This window comes from Hypanus sabinus, unplaced genomic scaffold, assembly GCF_030144855.1.
Source record: "Hypanus sabinus isolate sHypSab1 unplaced genomic scaffold, sHypSab1.hap1 scaffold_2413, whole genome shotgun sequence".
Classification (NCBI taxonomy): domain Eukaryota; kingdom Metazoa; phylum Chordata; class Chondrichthyes; order Myliobatiformes; family Dasyatidae; genus Hypanus; species Hypanus sabinus.
Genome location: NW_026780532.1, coordinates 1,715 through 18,446, shown reverse-complemented (window position 1 = coordinate 18,446; position 16,732 = coordinate 1,715).

Genomic DNA, 16,732 nt, shown 5'->3' with positions numbered 1-16,732 from the left:
GAGGGAGAAGGAGCGTGGGAGAGGTGGAGGGTGGGGGATGTGCAGAGTGGGGAGAGAAATGGAGAGTGGGGGGAGAGAGATGGAGAGTGGGGGAGAGATGCAGAGTGAGGGAGAGTGATGGAGAGTGGGAAGGAGAGAGATGGAGAGTGGGGGAGAGAGATGGAGTGGGGGAGAGAGATGGGGTGGGGGAGAGATGGAGAGTGGGAGAAAGAGATGGAGAGTGGGGGCAGAGATGGAGGGGGGAGATGGAGAGTGGGGGAGAGATGGAGAGTGGGGTGGAGAGAGATGGAGAGTGGGGTGGAGAGAGATGGAGAGTGGGGTGGGGAGAGAGTGGAGAGAGAGATGGAGAGTGGGGAGAGATGGAAAGTGGGGGGAGAGATGGAGAGTGTGGAGAGAGATAGAGAGTGGGGTGAGGGGGAGAGTGGGGGGAGAGATGGAGAGAGGGGGAGAGTTGGAGTGGGGGGAGAGATGGAGAGTGGAGGAGAGGAGGGAGAGATGGAGAGCTGGGTGAGGGGGGGGAGAGTGGGGGAGACAGATGGAGAGTGGGCGGAGAGGGATGGAGAGTGGGGGGAGAGAGCTGGAGAGTGGGGGGAGAGATGGAGAGTGGGGGAGAGATGGATAGTGGAGAGACGGATGGAGAGTGGGGAGAGAGATGGAGAGTGAGGGAGAGAATGGAGAGTGGTGGGAGAGAGAGGAGTGGGGGGAGAGAGATGGAGAGTGGGGGAGAGAGATGGGGGGGGAGAGATGGAGAGTGGGGGAGAGAGATGGGGCGGTAGAGATGGAGAGTGGGGGAGAGAGGGATGGAGAGTGGGGGAGAGGGATGGGGTGGGGGAGAGATGGAGAGTGGGGGAAGAGAGATGGAGAGTGGGGGGAGAGAGATGGAGAGTGGGGGGAGAGAGATGGGGTGGGGGAGAGATGGAGAGTGGGGGAAGAGAGATGGAGAGTGGGGGGAGAGAGTGGAGAGTGGGGGAGAGAGATGGGGTGGGAGAGAGATGAGAGTGGGAGAGATGGAGAGTGGGGGAGAGAGATGGAGAGTGGGGGAGAGAGATGGAGAGTGGGGGGAGAGATGGAGAGTGGGGGGAGTGATGGAGAGTGGGGAGAGTGATGGAGAGTGGGGGAGAGATGGAGAGGGGGAGAGAGATGGGTGGGAGAGATGGAGAGTGAGGGAGAGAGGGATGGAGAGTGGGGAGAGGGATGGAGGGTGGTGGATGGAGTGGGGGAGAGAGATGGGGTGGGGGAGAGCTGGAGAGTGGGGGAGAGCGTTGGGGTGGGGGAGAGTTGGAGAGTGGGGGAGAGAGTTGGGGTGGGGGAGAGATGGAGAGTGGGCGGAGGGATAGAGGATTGGTGAGAGATGGAGAGTGGGGGGAGGGATAGAGGATTGGGGGAGAGTGGGGGAGAGAGATGGAAAGTGGGGGGGAGAGAGAGAGAGTGGGAGGAGAGGGATGGAGAGTGGGAGAGAGGGATGGAGGGTGGTGGATTGGTGGATGGAGTGAGGAGAGAGAGATGAAGAATGGGGGAGAGATGCAGAGTGAAGGAGATGGAGCGTGGGAGAGGTGGAGGGGGGAGATGGAGAGTGGGGGAGAGAGATGGAGAGTGGGGAGAGAGATGGAGAGTGGGAGGAGAGAGTTGGAGTGTGGGGGAGAGAGTTGGGGTGGGGGGAGATGGAGAGTGGGGGAAGATGAATGGAGAGTGGGGGAGAGGGATGGAAGGTGGGGGATGGAGTGGGGGGAGAGAGATGGGGTGGGCGAGAGATGGGCGGAGTGGGGGAGAGAGATGGAGAGCAGGGAGAAAGGGAGAATGGGGGGAGAGATGCAGAGTGGGGGAGAGTGATGGAGAGTGGGGAGGAGAGAGATGGAGAGTGGGGGGAGAGAGATGGAGAGTGGGGGGAGAGAGATGGAGAATGGGGGGAGAGATGCAGAGTGGGGGAGAGTGATGGAGAGTGAGGGAAGATGGATGGAGAGTGGGGGAGAGGATGGAAGGTGGGGGATGGAGTGGGGGGAGAGAGATGGGGTTGGCGAGAGATGGGCGGAGTGGGGGAGAGAGATGGAGAGCAGGAGAAGATGGAGAATGGGGGGAGAGATGCAGAGTGGGGGAGAGTGATGGAGAGTGGGGAGGAGAGAGATGGAGAGTGGGGGGAGAGAGATGGAGAATGGGGGGAGAGATGCAGAGTGGGGGAGAGTGATGGAGAGTGGGGAGGAGAGAAGGAGAGTGGGGGGAGAGAGATGGAGAGTGGGGGAGAGATGCAGAGTGAGGGAGATGGAACGTGGGAGAGGTGGAGGGGGGTAGATGGAGAGTGGGGGGAGAGAGATGGAGATGGGGAGAGAGATGGAGAGTGAGGGAGAGTGATGGAGAGTGGGGGAGAGAGGGGGTGGGGGAGAGTTGGAAAGTGGAGGGAGAGGGATGGGGAGTGGGGGACAGAGGGGGTGGGGGAGAGATGGAAAGTGGAGGGAGAGGGATGGAGAGTGGGGCATGGAGTGGGGGAGAGAGATGGGGTGGGCGAGAGGGAGAGTGGGGGGAGAGGGGAGAGAGATGGAGAGTGGGGAGAGAGATGGAGAGTGGGGGAGAGGGAGAATGGGGGAGAGATGGAGAGTGGGGGGAGAGTGATGGAGAGTGGGGAGGAGAGAGATGGAGTGGGCGGAGAGAGATGGAGAGAGGGGGAGAGAGATGGGGTGGGGGAGAGATGGAGAGTGGGAGAAAAGATGGAGAGTGGGGGGAGAGATGGAGGGGGGAGATGGGAGTGGGGGGGGAGGGAGATGGAGAGTGGGGGGGAGAGATGGAGAGTGGGGGAGAGATGGAGAGGGGGGAGAGGGATAGTGGGGAGAGATGGAGAGTGGGGGGAGAGGGATGGAGTGTGGGGGAGAGGGATGGATGGTGGGGGATGGTGGGGGCAGAGAGATGGAGAGTGGGGGGATAGATGCCGAGCGAGGGAGAAGGAGCGTGGGAGAGGTGGAGGGTGGGGGATGTGCAGAGTGGGGAGAGAAATGGAGAGTGGGGGGAGAGAGATGGAGAGTGGGGGGAGGGATAGAGGATTGAAGAGAGTGGGGGAGAGAGATGGAGAGTGGGGGGAGAGATGCAGTGTGAGGGAGAGTGATGGAGAGTGGGGAGGAGAGAGATGGAGAGTGGGGGAGAGAGATGGGGTGGGGGAGACATGGAGAGTGGGAGGAGGGATAGAGGATTGGGGAGAGGGAGAGTGGGGGGAGGGATAGAGGATTGGGGAGAGTGGGGGAGAGAGATGCAGTGTGAGGGAGAGTGATGGAGAGTGGGGGCAGAGATGGAGAGTGGGGGGAGAGATGGAGAGTGGGGTGGAGAGAGATGGAGAGTGGGGTGGAGCGAGATGGAGAGTGGAGGAGGGGGATAGTGGGGAGAGAGATGGAGACTGGGGTGGGGAGAGAGTGGGGAGAGAGATGGAGAGTGGGGAGAGAGATGGAGAGTGGGGAGAGAGAGATGGGGTGGGGGAGAGATGGAGAGTGGGGGGAGGGATAGAGGATTGGGGAGAGATGGAGAGTGGGGGGAGGGATAGAGTATTGGGGAGAGTGGGGGAGAGAGATGGAGAGTGGGGGAGACAGATGGGGTGGGGGAGAGATGGAGAGTGGGGGAAGAGGGATGGAGAGTGGGGGAGAGGTGTGGAGGGTGGGGTTGGAGTGGGGGGAGAGATGCTGAGTGAGGGAGATGGAGCGTGGGAGCGGTGGAGGGTGGGGGAGGTTCAGTGGGGAGAGAAATGGAGAGTGGGGGAGAGGGAGTGGGGGGGAGAGAGATGGAGAGTGGGGGAGAGGGAGAGTGGGGGGAGAGATGGAGAGTGGGGGGAGGGATAGAGGATTGGTGAGAGATGGAGAGTGGGGGGAGGGATAGTGGATTGGGGAGAGTGGGGGAGAGAGATGGAGAGTGGGGGGAGAAATGCAGTGTGAGGGAGAGTGATGGAGAGTGGGGAGGAGAGAGATGGAGAGTGGGGGAGAGAGATGGGGTGGGGGAGAGATGGAGAGTGGGAGGAGGGATAGAGGATTGGGGAGAGATGGAGAGTGGGGGGAGGGATAGAGGATTGGGGAGAGGGGGAGAGAGATGCAGTGTGAGGGAGAGTGATGGAGAGTGGGGAGGAGAGAGATGGAGAGTGGGGGCAGAGATGGAGGGGGGAGATGGAGAGTGGGGGGGAGAGATGGAGAGTGGGGGGAGAGAGATGGAGAGTGGGGAGAGAGATGGAGAGTGGGGGGAGAGAGATGGAGAGTGGGGAGAGAGATGGAGAGTGGGGGGGAGAGATGGAGAGTGGGGAGGAGAGGGAGAGTGGGGGAGGGGGATAGTGGGGAGAGAGATGGAGAGTGGGTGTGGGGGGAGAGTGGGTAGAGAGATGGAGAGTGGGGAGAGAGAGATGGAGGGGGAGAGATGGAAAGTGGGGGGAGAGATGGGAGTGTGGAGAGAGATGGAGAGTGGGGTGAGGGGGAGAGGGGAGTGGGGAGAGATGGAGAGTGGGGTGAGAGATGGAGAGTGGGGAGAGAGATGGAGAGTGGGGGGAGCGATGGAGAGTGGGGGGAGAGATGGAGAGTTGGATGAGGGGGAGAGTGGGTGAGACAGATGGGCGGAGAGGGATGGAGAGTGGGGGAGAGGGATGGAGGGTGGGGGAGAGATGGAGTGGGGGAGAGAGATGGTGTTTGGGGGGAGAGATAAAGAGTGGGGGAGGGTGATGGAGAGTGGGGGGAGGTATGGAGGGTGGGGGATTGAGTGGGGGAGAGAGATGGGGTGGGGGAGAGATGGAGAGTGGGGGAGAGGGATGGAGGGTGGAGGAGGAGTGGGGGGAGAGAGATGGGGTGGGCGAGAGATGGAGAGTGGGGGGAGAGAGATGGAGAGTGGGGGAGAAATGCAGAGTGAGGGAGAGTGATGGAGAGTGGGGAGGAGAGAGATGGAGAGTGGGGGGAGAGGGATGGAGTGTGGGGGATGGAGTGGGGGGAGAGAGACGGAGAGTGGGGGGAGAGATGCAGAGTGAGGGAGAGAGGGGGTGGGGTAGAGATGGAGAGTGGGAGGAGGGATAGAGGATTGGGGAGAGGAAGAGTGGGGGAGGGATAGAGGATTGGGGAGAGTGGGGGAGAGAGATGGGAGAGTGGGGGGAGAGATGCAGAGTGAGGGAGAGTGATGGAGAGTGGGAAGGAGAGAGATGGAGAGTGGGGGAGAGAGATGGAGTGGGGGAGAGAGATGGGGTGGGGGAGAGATGGAGAGTGGAGAAAGAGATGGAGAGTGGGGGCAGAGATGGAGGGGGAGATGGGAGTGGGGGGAGAGATGGAGAGTGGGGTGGAGAGAGATGGAGAGTGGGGTGGAGAGAGATGGAGAGTGGGGTGGGGAGAGAGTGGAGAGAGGATGGAGTGTGTGGAGAGATGGAAGTGGGGGGAGAGATGGAGGTGTGGAGAGAGATAGAGAGTGGGTGAGGGGGGAGAGTGGGGGGAGAGATGGAGAGTGGGGGAGAGATGGAGTGGGGGGAGAGATGGAGAGTGGGGGAGAGATGGAGAGCGGGGGGAGAGATGGAGAGTTGGGGTGAGGGGGAGAGTGGGGGAGACAGATGGAGAGTGGGCGGAGAGGGAAGGAGAGTGGGGGGAGAGAGATGAGAGTGGGGGGAGAGAGATGGAGAGTGGGGGAGAGATGGAGAGCGGGGGGAGAGATGGAGAGTTGGGTGAGGGGGAGAGTGGGGGAGAGAGTGGAGAGTGAGGGAGAGAAATGGAGAGTGGTGGGAGAGGGAGAGTGGGGGGAGAGAGATGGAGAGTGGGGAGAGAGATGGAGAGTGAGGGAGAGAAATGGAGAGTGGTGGGAGTGGGAGAGTGGGGGAGAGAGATGGAGAGTGGGGGAGAGAGATGGGGGGAGAGATGGAGAGTGGGGGAGAGAGGGATGGAGAGTGGGGGAGTGGGATGGGGTGGGGGAGAGATGGAGAGTGGGGGAAGAGAGATGGAGAGTGGGGGGAGAGAGTGGAGAGTGGGGGTGAGAGATGGGGTGGGAGAGAGATGGAGAGTGGGGAGAGAGATGGAGAGTGGGGGGAGAGAGATGGAGAGTGGGGGAGACAGATGTGGTGGGGGAGAGATGGAGAGTGGGGGAGAGAGTTGGAGAGTGGGGTGAGGGGGAGAGATGGAGAGTGGGGGAGGAGAGTGGGGTGAGAGATGGAGAGTGGGAGAGAGGGAGAGTGGGGGGAGCGATGGAGAGTGGGGGGAGAGATGGAGAGTTGGATGAGGGGGAGAGTGGGTGAGACAGATGGGCGGAGAGGGATGGAGAGGTGGGGGAGAGGGATGGAGGGTGGGGGAGAGATGGAGGGGGAGGAGTTGGAGTTTGGGGGGAGAGATGAAGAGTGGGGGAGGGTGATGGAGAGTGGGGGGGAGGTATGGCGGGTGGGGGATTGAGTGGGGGGAGAGAGATGGGGTGGGGAGAGATGGAGAGTGGGGGAGAGGGATGGAGGGTGGAGGAGGAGTGGGGGGAGAGAGATGGGGTGGGCGAGAGATGGAGAGTGGGGGGAGAGAGATGGAGAGTGGGGGAGAAATGCAGAGTGAGGGAGAGTGATGGAGAGTGGGGAGGAGAGAGATGGAGAGTGGGGGAGAGGGATGGAGTGTGGGGGATGGAGTGGGGGGAGAGAGACGGAGAGTGGGGGGAGAGATGCAGAGTGAGGGAGAGAGTGGGTGGGGGAGAGATGGAGAGTGGGAGGAGGGATAGAGGATTGGGAGAGGAAGAGTGGGGGGAGGGATAGAGGATTGGGGAGAGTGGGGGAGAGAGATGGAGAGTGGGGGGAGAGATGCAGAGTGAGGGAGAGTGAAGGAGAGTGGGAAGGAGAGAGATGGAGAGTGGGGGAGAGAGATGGAGTGGGGGAGAGAGATGGGGTGGGGGAGAGATGGAGAGTGGGAGAAAGAGATGGAGAGTGGGGGCAGAGATGGAGGGGGAGATGGAGAGTGGGGGGAGAGATGGAGAGTGGGGTGGAGAGAGATGGAGAGTGGGGTGGAGAGAGATGGAGAGTGGGGTGGGGAGAGAGTGGAGAGAGAGATGGAGAGTGGGGAGAGATGGAAAGTGGGGGGAGAGATGGAGAGTGTGGAGAGAGATAGAGAGTGGGGGTGAGGGGAGAGGTGGGGGGAGAGATGGAGAGTGGGGGAGTGATGGAGTGGGGGGAGAGATGGAGAGTGGGGGGAGAGATGGAGAGCGGGGGGAGAGATGGAGAGTTGGGTGAGGGGGAGAGTGGGGGAGACAGATGGAGAGTGGGCGGAGAGGGATGGAGAGTGGGTGGAGAGAGATGGAGAGTGGGGGGAGAGAGATGGAGAGTGGGGGAGAGATGGAGAGCGGGGGGAGAGATGGAGAGTTGGGGTGTGGGGGGAGAGTGGGGGAGAGAGATGGAGAGTGAGGGAGAGAAATGGAGAGTGGTGGGAGAGGGAGAGTGGGGGGGAGAGAGATGGAGAGTGGGGAGAGAGATGGAGAGTGAGGGTGAGAATGGAGAGTGGTGGGTGGGAGGGGAGAGTGGGGGGAGAGAGAAGGAGAGTGGGGGAGAGTGATGGGGGGGTGAGATGGAGAGTGGGGGAGAGAGGGATGGAGAGTGGGGGTGAGGGTTGGGGTGGGGGGAGAGATGGAGTGTGGGGGAGGAGGTTGGAGAGTGGGGGGTGAGAGTGGTGAGTGGGGGTGAGAGTGGGGTGGGAGTGTGATGGTGAGTGGGGGAAGAGAGTTGGAGAGTGGGGGGAGAGAGATGGTGAGTGGGGGAGAGATGGGGTGGGGGGGAGAGATGGAGAGTGGGGAAGTGAGTTGGAGAGTGGGGTGAGGGGGAGAGATGGAGAGTGGGGGAGAGATGGTGAGTGGGGTGAGAGATGGAGAGTGGGAGAGAGGGAGAGTGGGGGAGCGATGGAGAGTGGGGGGAGAGATGGAGAGTTGGATGAGGGGGTGAGTGGGTGAGACAGATGGGCGGAGAGAGGGATGGAGAGTGGGGGAGAGGGATGGAGGGTGGGGGAGAGATGGAGTGGGGGAGAGAGATGGAGTTTGGGGGGAGAGATGAAGAGTGGGGGGAGGGTGATGGAGAGTGGGGGGAGGTATGGCGGGTGGGGGATTGAGTGGGGGGAGAGAGATGGGGTGGGGGAGAGATGGAGAGTGGGGGAGAGGGGATGGAGGGTGGAGGGAGGAGTGGGGGGAGAGAGATGGGGTGGCGAGAGATGAGAGTGGGGGGAGAGAGATGGAGAGGGGGAGAAATGCAGAGTGAGGGAGAGTGATGGAGAGTGGGGAGGAGAGAGATGGAGAGTGGGGGAGAGGGATGGAGTGTGGGGGATGGAGTGGGGGGAGAGAGACGGAGAGTGGGGGGAGAGATGCAGAGTGAGGGAGAGAGGGGGTGGGGGAGAGATGGAGAGTGGGAGGAGGGATAGAGGATTGGGGAGAGGAAGAGTGGGGGGAGGGATAGAGGATTGGGGAGAGTGAGGGAGAGTGATGGAGAGTGGGAAGGAGAGAGATGGAGAGTGGGGGAGAGAGATGGAGTGTGGGAGAGAGATGGGGTGGGGGAGAGATGGAGAGTCGGAGAAAGAGATGGAGAGTGGGGGGCAGAGATGGAGGGGGGAGATGGAGAGTGGGGGGAGAGATGGAGAGTGGGGGGAGAGAGATGGAGAGTGGGGGAGAGAGATGGGGGGGGAGAGATGGAGAGTGGGGGAGAGAGGGATGGAGAGTGGGGGAGAGGGATGGGGTGGGGGAGATGGCGAGTGGGGAAGAGAGAGATGGAGAGTGGGGGGAGAGAGTGGAGAGTGGGGAGAGAGATGGGGTGGGAGAGAGATGGAGAGTGGGGGAAGAGAGATGGAGAGTGGGGGGAGAGAGATGGAGAGTGGGGGGAGACAGATGGGGTGGGGGGAGAGATGGAGAGTGGGGGGAAGAGAGTTGGAGAGGGGAAGAGAGTTGGAGAGTGGGGTGAGGGGAGAGATGGAGAGTGGGGGAGAGATGGAGAGTGGGGTGAGAGATGGAGAGTGGGAGAGAGGGAGAGTGGGGGGAGCGATGGAGAGTGGGGGGAGAGATGGAGAGTTGGATGAGGGGGAGAGTGGGTGAGACAGATGGGCGGAGAGGGATGGAGAGTGGGGGAGAGGGATGGAGGGTGGGGGAGAGATGGAGTGGGGGGAGAGAGATGGAGTTTGGGGGGAGAGATGAAGAGTGGGGGAGGGTGATGGAGAGTGGGGGGAGGTATGGCGGGTGGGGGATTGAGTGGGGGGAGAGAGATGGGGTGGGGGAGAGATGGAGAGTGGGGGAGAGGGATGGAGGGTGGAGGAGGAGTGGGGGGAGAGAGATGGGGTGGGCGAGAGATGGAGAGTGGGGGGAGAGAGATGGAGAGTGGGGGAGAAATGCAGAGTGAGGAGAGTGATGGAGAGTGGGGAGGAGAGAGATGGAGAGTGGGGGAGAGGGATGGAGTGTGGGGGATGGAGTGGGGGGAGAGAGACGGAGAGTGGGGGGAGAGATGCAGAGTGAGGGAGAGAGGGGGTGGGGGAGAGATGGAGAGTGGGAGGAGGGATAGAGGATTGGGGAGAGGAAGAGTGGGGGGAGGGATAGAGGATTGGGGAGAGTGAGGGAGAGTGATGGAGAGTGGGAAGGAGAGAGATGGAGAGTGGGGGAGAGAGATGGAGTGGGGGAGAGAGATGGGGTGGGGGAGAGATGGAGAGTCGGAGAAAGAGATGGAGAGTGGGGGCAGAGATGGAGGGGGGAGATGGAGAGTGGGGGGAGAGATGGAGAGTGGGGTGGAGAGAGATGGAGAGTGGGGTGGAGAGAGATGGAGAGTGGGGGAGGGGGATAGTGGGGAGAGAGATGGAGACTGGGGTGGGGAGGAGGAGTGAGAGTGGAGAGAGAGATGGAGAGTGGGGAGATGGAAAGTGGGGGGAGAGATGGAGAGTGTGGAGAGAGATAGAGAGTGGGGTGAGGGGGAGAGTGGGGGGAGAGATGGAGAGTGGGGGAGAGTTGGAGTGGGGGGAGAGATGGAGAGTGGGGGAGAGATGGAGAGCGGGGGGAGAGATGGAGAGTTGGGTGAGGGGGAGAGTGGGGGAGACAGATGGAGAGTGGGCGGAGAGGGATGGAGAGTGGGGGGAGAGAGCTGGAGAGTGGGGGGAGAGAGATGGAGAGTGGGGGAGAGATGGATAGTGGGGAGACGGATGGAGAGTGGGGAGAGAGATGGAGAGTGAGGGAGAGAAATGGAGAGTGGTGGGAGAGGGAGAGTGGGGGGAGAGAGATGGAGAGTGGGGGAGAGAGATGGGGGGGAGAGATGGAGAGTGGGGGAGAGAGATGGGGCGGTAGAGATGGAGAGTGGGGGAGAGAGGGATGGAGAGTGGGGGAGAGGGATGGGGTGGGGGAGAGATGGAGAGTGGGGGAAGAGAGATGGAGAGTGGGGGGAGAGAGTGGAGAGTGGGGGAGAGAGATGGGGTGGGAGAGAGATGGAGAGTGGGGGAAGAGAGATGGAGAGTGGGGGGAGAGAGATTGAGAGTGGGGGAAGAGAGATGGAGAGTGGGGGGGGAGAGATGCAGAGTGAGGGAGAGTGATGGAGAGTGGGGAGGAGAGAGATGGAGAGAGGGGGAGAGAGATGGGGTGGGGGAGAGATGGAGAGTGAGGGAGAGAGGGATGGAGAGTGGGGGAGAGGGATGGAGGGTGGTGGATGGAGTGGGGGAGAGAGATGGGGTGGGGGAGAGCTGGAGAGTGGGGGAGAGCGTTGGGGTGGGGGAGAGTTGGAGAGTGGGGGAGAGAGTTGGGGTGGGGGAGAGATGGAGAGTGGGCGGAGGGATAGAGGATTGGTGAGAGATGGAGAGTGGGGGGAGGGATAGAGGATTGGGGGAGAGTGGGGGAGAGAGATGGAAAGTGGGGGGGAGAGAGAGAGAGTGGGAGGAGAGGGATGGAGAGTGGGAGAGAGGGATGGAGGGTGGTGGATGGATTGAGGAGAGAGAGATGGAGAATGGGGGAGAGATGCAGAGTGAAGGAGATGGAACGTGGGAGAGGTGGAGGGGGGAGATGGAGAGTGGGGGAGAGAGATGGAGAGTGGGGAGAGAGATGGAGAGTGGGAGGAGAGAGATGGAGAGTGGGGGAGAGAGATGGGGTGGGGGAGAGATGGAGAGTGGGGGAAGATGGATGGAGAGTGGGGGAGAGGGATGGAAGGTGGGGGATGGAGTGGGGGGAGAGAGAGATGGGGTGGGCGAGAGATGGGCGGAGTGGGGGAGAGAGATGGAGAGCAGGGAGAAAGATGGAGAATGGGGGGAGAGATGCAGAGTGGGGGAGAGTGATGGAGAGTGGGGAGGAGAGAGATGGAGAGTGGGGGGAGAGAGATGGAGAATGGGGGGGAGAGATGCAGAGTGGGGGAGAGTGATGGAGAGTGGGAAGGAGAGATGGAGAGTGGGGGGAGAGAGATGGAGAGTGGGGGAGAGATGCAGAGTGAGGGAGATGGAACGTGGGAGAGGTGGAGGGGGGTAGATGGAGAGTGGGGGGAGAGAGATGGAGATGGGGAGAGAGATGGAGAGTGAGGGAGAGAGATGGGGATTGGGGGACAGAGGGGGTGGGGGAGAGATGGAAAGTGGAGGGAGAGGGATGGAGAGTGGGGCATGGAGTGGGGGAGAGAGATGGGGTGGGCGAGAGGGAGAGTGGGGGGAGAGGGGGAGAGAGATGGAGAGTGGGGAGAGAGATGGAGAGTGGGGGAGAGGGAGAATGGGGGAGAGATGGAGAGTGCGGGGAGAGTGATGGAGAGTGGGGAGGAGAGAGATGGAGTGGGCGGAGAGAGATGGAGAGAGGGGGAGAGAGATGGGGTGGGGGAGAGATGGAGAGTGGGAGAAAAAGATGGAGAGTGGGGGGGAGAGATGGAGGGGGGAGATGGAGAGTGGGGGGAGGGAGATGGAGAGTGGGGGGAGAGATGAAGAGTGGGGGAGAGATGGAGAGCGGGGGAGAGGGATGGATGGTGGGGGATGGTGGGGGCAGAGAGATGGAGAGTGGGGGGATAGATGCCGAGCGAGGGAGAAGGAGCGTGGGAGAGGTGGAGGGTGGGGGGATGTGCAGAGTGGGGAGAGAAATGGAGAGTGGGGGGAGAGAGATGGAGAGTGGGGGGAGGGATAGAGGATTGGGAGAGTGGGGAGAGAGATGGAGAGTGGGGGGAGAGATGCAGTGTGAGGGAGAGTGATGGAGAGTGGGGAGGAGAGAGATGGAGAGTGGGGGAGAGAGATGGGGTGGGGGAGACATGGAGAGTGGGAGGAGGGATAGAGGATTGGGGAGAGGGAGAGTGGGGGGAGGGATAGAGGATTGGGGAGAGTGGGGGAGAGAGATGCAGTGTGAGGGAGAGTGATGGAGAGTGGGGGCAGAGATGGAGAGTGGGGGGAGAGATGGAGAGTGGGGTGAGAGATGGAGGAGGGGAGGGAGAGTGGGGGGAGGGAGATGGAGAGTGGGGGGGAGAGATGGAGAGTGGGGGAAGAGAGATGGAGAGTGGGGGGAGAGAGTGGAGAGTGGGGGAGAGAGATGGGGTGGGGGAGAGATGGAGAGTGGGGGAAGAGAGATGGAGAGTGTGGGGAGAGAGATGGAGAGTGGGGGGAGAGATGCAGAGTGAGGGAGAGTGATGGAGAGTGGGGAGGAGAGAGATGGAGAGAGGGGGAGAGAGATGGGGTGGGGGAGAGATGGAGAGTGAGGGAGAGAGGGATGGAGAGTGGGGGAGAAGGATGGAGGGTGGTGGATGGAGTGGGGGAGAGAGATGGGGTGGGGGAGAGCTGGAGAGTGGGGGAGAGCGTTGGGGTGGGGGAGAGTTGGAGAGTGGGGGAGAGAGTTGGGGTGGGGGAGAGATGGAGAGTGGGCGGAGGGATAGAGGATTGGTGAGAGATGGAGAGTGGGGGGAGGGATAGAGGATTGGGGGAGAGTGGGGGAGAGAGATGGAAAGTGGGGGGGAGAGAGAGAGAGTGGGAGGAGAGGGATGGAGAGTGGGAGAGAGAGATGGAGAATGGGGGAGAGATGCAGAGTGAAGGAGATGGAGCGTGGGAGAGGTGGAGGGGGGAGATGGAGAGTGGGGGAGAGAGATGGAGAGTGGGGAGAGAGATGGAGAGTGGGAGGAGAGAGATGGAGAGTGGGGGAGAGAGATGGGGTGGGGGGAGAGATGGAGAGTGGGGGAAGATGGATGGAGAGTAGGGGAGAGGGATGGAAGGTGGGGGATGGAGTGGGGGGAGAGAGATGGGGTGGGCGAGAGATGGGCGGAGTGGGGGAGAGAGATGGAGAGCAGGGAGAAAGATGGAGAATGGGGGGAGAGATGCAGAGTGGGGGAGAGTGATGGAGAGTGGGGAGGAGAGAGATGGAGAGTGGGGGGAGAGAGATGGAGAATGGGGGGAGAGATGCAGAGTGGGGGAGAGTGATGGAGAGTGGGGAGGAGAGATGGAGAGTGGGGGGAGAGAGATGGAGAGTGGGGGAGAGATGCAGAGTGAGGGAGATGGAACGTGGGAGAGGTGGAGGGGGGTAGATGGAGAGTGGGGGGAGAGAGATGGAGATGGGGAGAGAGATGGAGAGTGAGGGAGAGAGATGGAGAGTGGGGGAGAGAGGGGGTGGGGGAGAGTTGGAAAGTGGAGGGAGAGGGATGGGGAGTGGGGGACAGAGGGGGTGGGGGAGAGATGGAAAGTGGAGGGAGAGGGATGGAGAGTGGGGCATGGAGTGGGGGAGAGAGATGGGGTGGGCGAGAGGGAGAGTGGGGGGAGAGGGGAGAGAGATGGAGAGTGGGGAGAGAGATGGAGAGTGGGGGGAGAGGGAGAATGGGGGAGAGATGGAGAGTGGGGGAGAGTGATGGAGAGTGGGGAGGAGAGAGATGGAGTGGGCGGAGAGAGATGGAGAGAGGGGGAGAGAGATGGGGTGGGGGAGAGATGGAGAGTGGGAGAAAAAGATGGAGAGTGGGGGGAGAGATGGAGGGGGGAGATGGAGAGTGGGGGGAGGGAGATGGAGAGTGGGGGGGAGAGATGGAGAGTGGGGGAGAGATGGAGAGTGGGGAGAGGGATAGTGGGGAGAGATGGAGAGTGGGGGGAGAGGGATGGAGAGTGGGGGAGAGGGTTGGATGGTGGGGGATGGTGGGGGCAGAGAGATGGAGAGTGGGGGGATAGATGCGAGCGAGGGAGAAGGAGCGTGGGAGAGGTGGAGGGTGGGGGATGTGCAGAGTGGGGAGAGAAATGGAGAGTGGGGGAGAGAGATGGAGAGTGGGGGAGACAGATGGGGTGGGGGAGAGATGGAGAGTGGGGGAAGAGGGATGGAGAGTGGGGGAGAGGTATGGAGGGTGGGGGATTGAGTGGGGGGTGAGAGATGGGTTGGGGAGAGATGGAGAGTGGGGGGAGAGATGGAGAGTTGGGAGAGATGCAGAGTGAGGGAGAGTGATGGAGAGTGGGGAGGAGAGAGTTGGAGAGAGGGGGAGAGAGATGGGGTGGGGGAGAGATGGAGAGTGGGGTCAGAGAAGGAGGGGGGAGATGGAGAGTGGGGTGAGAGAGATGGAGAGTGGGGGGAGAGAGATGGAGAGTGGGGGAGAGATGGATAGTGGGGAGACGGATGGAGAGTGGGGAGAGAAATGGAGAGTGGTGGGAGAGGGAGAGTGGGGGGAGAGAGGGGGTTGGGGGAGGGATGGAGAGTGGGGGGAGGGCTAGAGGATTGGGGGAGAGATGGAGAGTGGGGAGGAGAGAGATGGAGAGTGGGGGAGAGAGATGGGGTGGGGGAGAGTTGGAGAGTGGGGGGAGGGATAGAGGATTGGGGAGAGTGGGGGAGAGAGATGGAGAGTGGGGGAGACAGATGGGGTGGGGGAGAGATGGAGAGTGGGGAAGAGGGATGGAGAGTGGGGGAGAGGTGTGGAGGGTGGGGGATGGAGTGGGGGGGAGAGTGGGGGGAGAGATGCTGAGTGAGGGAGATGGAGCGTGGGAGCGGTGGAGGGTGGGGGAGGTTCAGTGGGGAGAGAAATGGAGAGTGGGGGAGCGGAAGAGTGGGGGGAGACAGATGGAGAGTGGGGGAGAGGGAGAGGGGGGAGAGATGGAGAGTGGGGGGAGGGATAGAGGATTGGTGAGAGATGGAGAGTGGGGGGAGGGATAGAGGATTGGGGAGAGTGGGGGGAGAGAGATGGAGAGTGGGAGGAGAGAGATGGAGAGTGGGGAGAGAGATGGGGTGGGGGAGACATGGAGAGTGGGAGGAGGGGTAGAGGATTGGGGAGAGGGAGAGTGGGGGGAGGGATAGAGGATTGGGGAGAGTGGGGGAGAGAGATGCAGTGTGAGGGAGAGTGATGGAGAGTGGGGCAGAGATGGAGGGGGAGATGGAGAGTGGGGGAGAGATGGAGAGTGGGGTGGAGAGAGATGGAGAGTGGGGTGGAGCGAGATGGAGAGTGGAGGAGGGGGATAGTGGGGAGAGAGATGGAGACTGGGGTGGGGAGAGAGTGGGGAGAGAGATGGAGAGTGGGGAGAGAGAGATGGGGTGGGGAGAGATGGAGAGTGGGGGGAGGGATAGAGGATTGGGGAGAGATGGAGAGTGGGGGGAGGGATAGAGTATTGGGGAGAGTGGGGGAGAGAGATGGAGAGTGGGGAGACAGATGGGGTGGGGGAGAGATGGAGAGTGGGGGAAGAGGGATGGAGAGTGGGGGAGAGGTGTGGAGGGTGGGGGATGGAGTGGGGGGAGAGATGCTGAGTGAGGGAGATGGAGCGTGGGAGCGGTGGAGGGTGGGGGAGGTTCAGTGGGAGAGAAATGGAGAGTGGGGGGAGAGGGAGAGTGGGGGAGAGAGAGATGGAGAGTGGGGGAGAGGGAGAGTGGGGGGAGAGATGGAGAGTGGGGGGAGGGATAGAGGATTGGTGAGAGATGGAGAGTGGGGGGAGGGATAGAGGATTGGGGAGAGTGGGGGAGAGAGATGGAGAGTGGGGGGAGAGATGCAGTGTGAGGGAGAGTGATGGAGAGTGGGGAGGAGAGAGATGGAGAGTGGGGAGAGAGATGGGGTGGGGGAGAGATGGAGAGTGGGAGGAGGGATAGAGGATTGGGGAGAGATGGAGAGTGGGGGGAGGGATAGAGATTGGGAGAGTGGGGGAGAGAGATGCAGTGTGAGGGAGAGTGATGGAGAGTGGGGAGGAGAGAGATGGAGAGTGGGGGCAGAGATGGAGGGGGGAGATGGAGAGTGGGGGGGGAGAGATGGAGAGTGGGGTGGAGAGAGATGGAGAGTGGGGGGTGAAGCGAGATGGAGAGTGGGGGAGGGGGGATAGTGGGGAGAGAGATGGAGAGTGGGGGGAGGTGGAGAGTGGGGGAGGGGGATAGTGGGGAGAGAGATGGAGAGTGGGGGGAGAGATGGAGAGTGGGGAGGAGAGGGAGAGTGGGGGAGGAGGATAGTGGGGAGAGAGATGGAGAGTGGTGTGGGGGGAGAGTGGGGAGAGAGATGGAGTGTGGGGAGAGAGAGATGGAGGGGGGAGAGATGGAAAGTGGGGGGAGAGATGGAGAGTGTGGAGAGAGATGGAGAGTGGGGTGAGGGGGAGAGATGGAGAGTGGGGGAGAGATGGAGAGTGGGGTGAGAGATGGAGAGTGGGGAGAGAGATGGAGAGTGGGGGGAGCGATGGAGAGTGGGGGGAGAGATGGAGAGTTGGATGAGGGGGAGAGTGGGTGAGACAGATGGGCGGAGAGGGATGGAGATTGGGGGAGAGGGATGGAGGGTGGGGGAGAGATGGAGTGGGGGAGAGAGATGGAGTTTGGGGGGAGAGATGAAGAGTGGGGGAGGGTGATGGAGAGTGGGGGGAGGTATGGAGGGTGGGGGATTGAGTGGGGGGAGAGAGATGGGGTGGGGGAG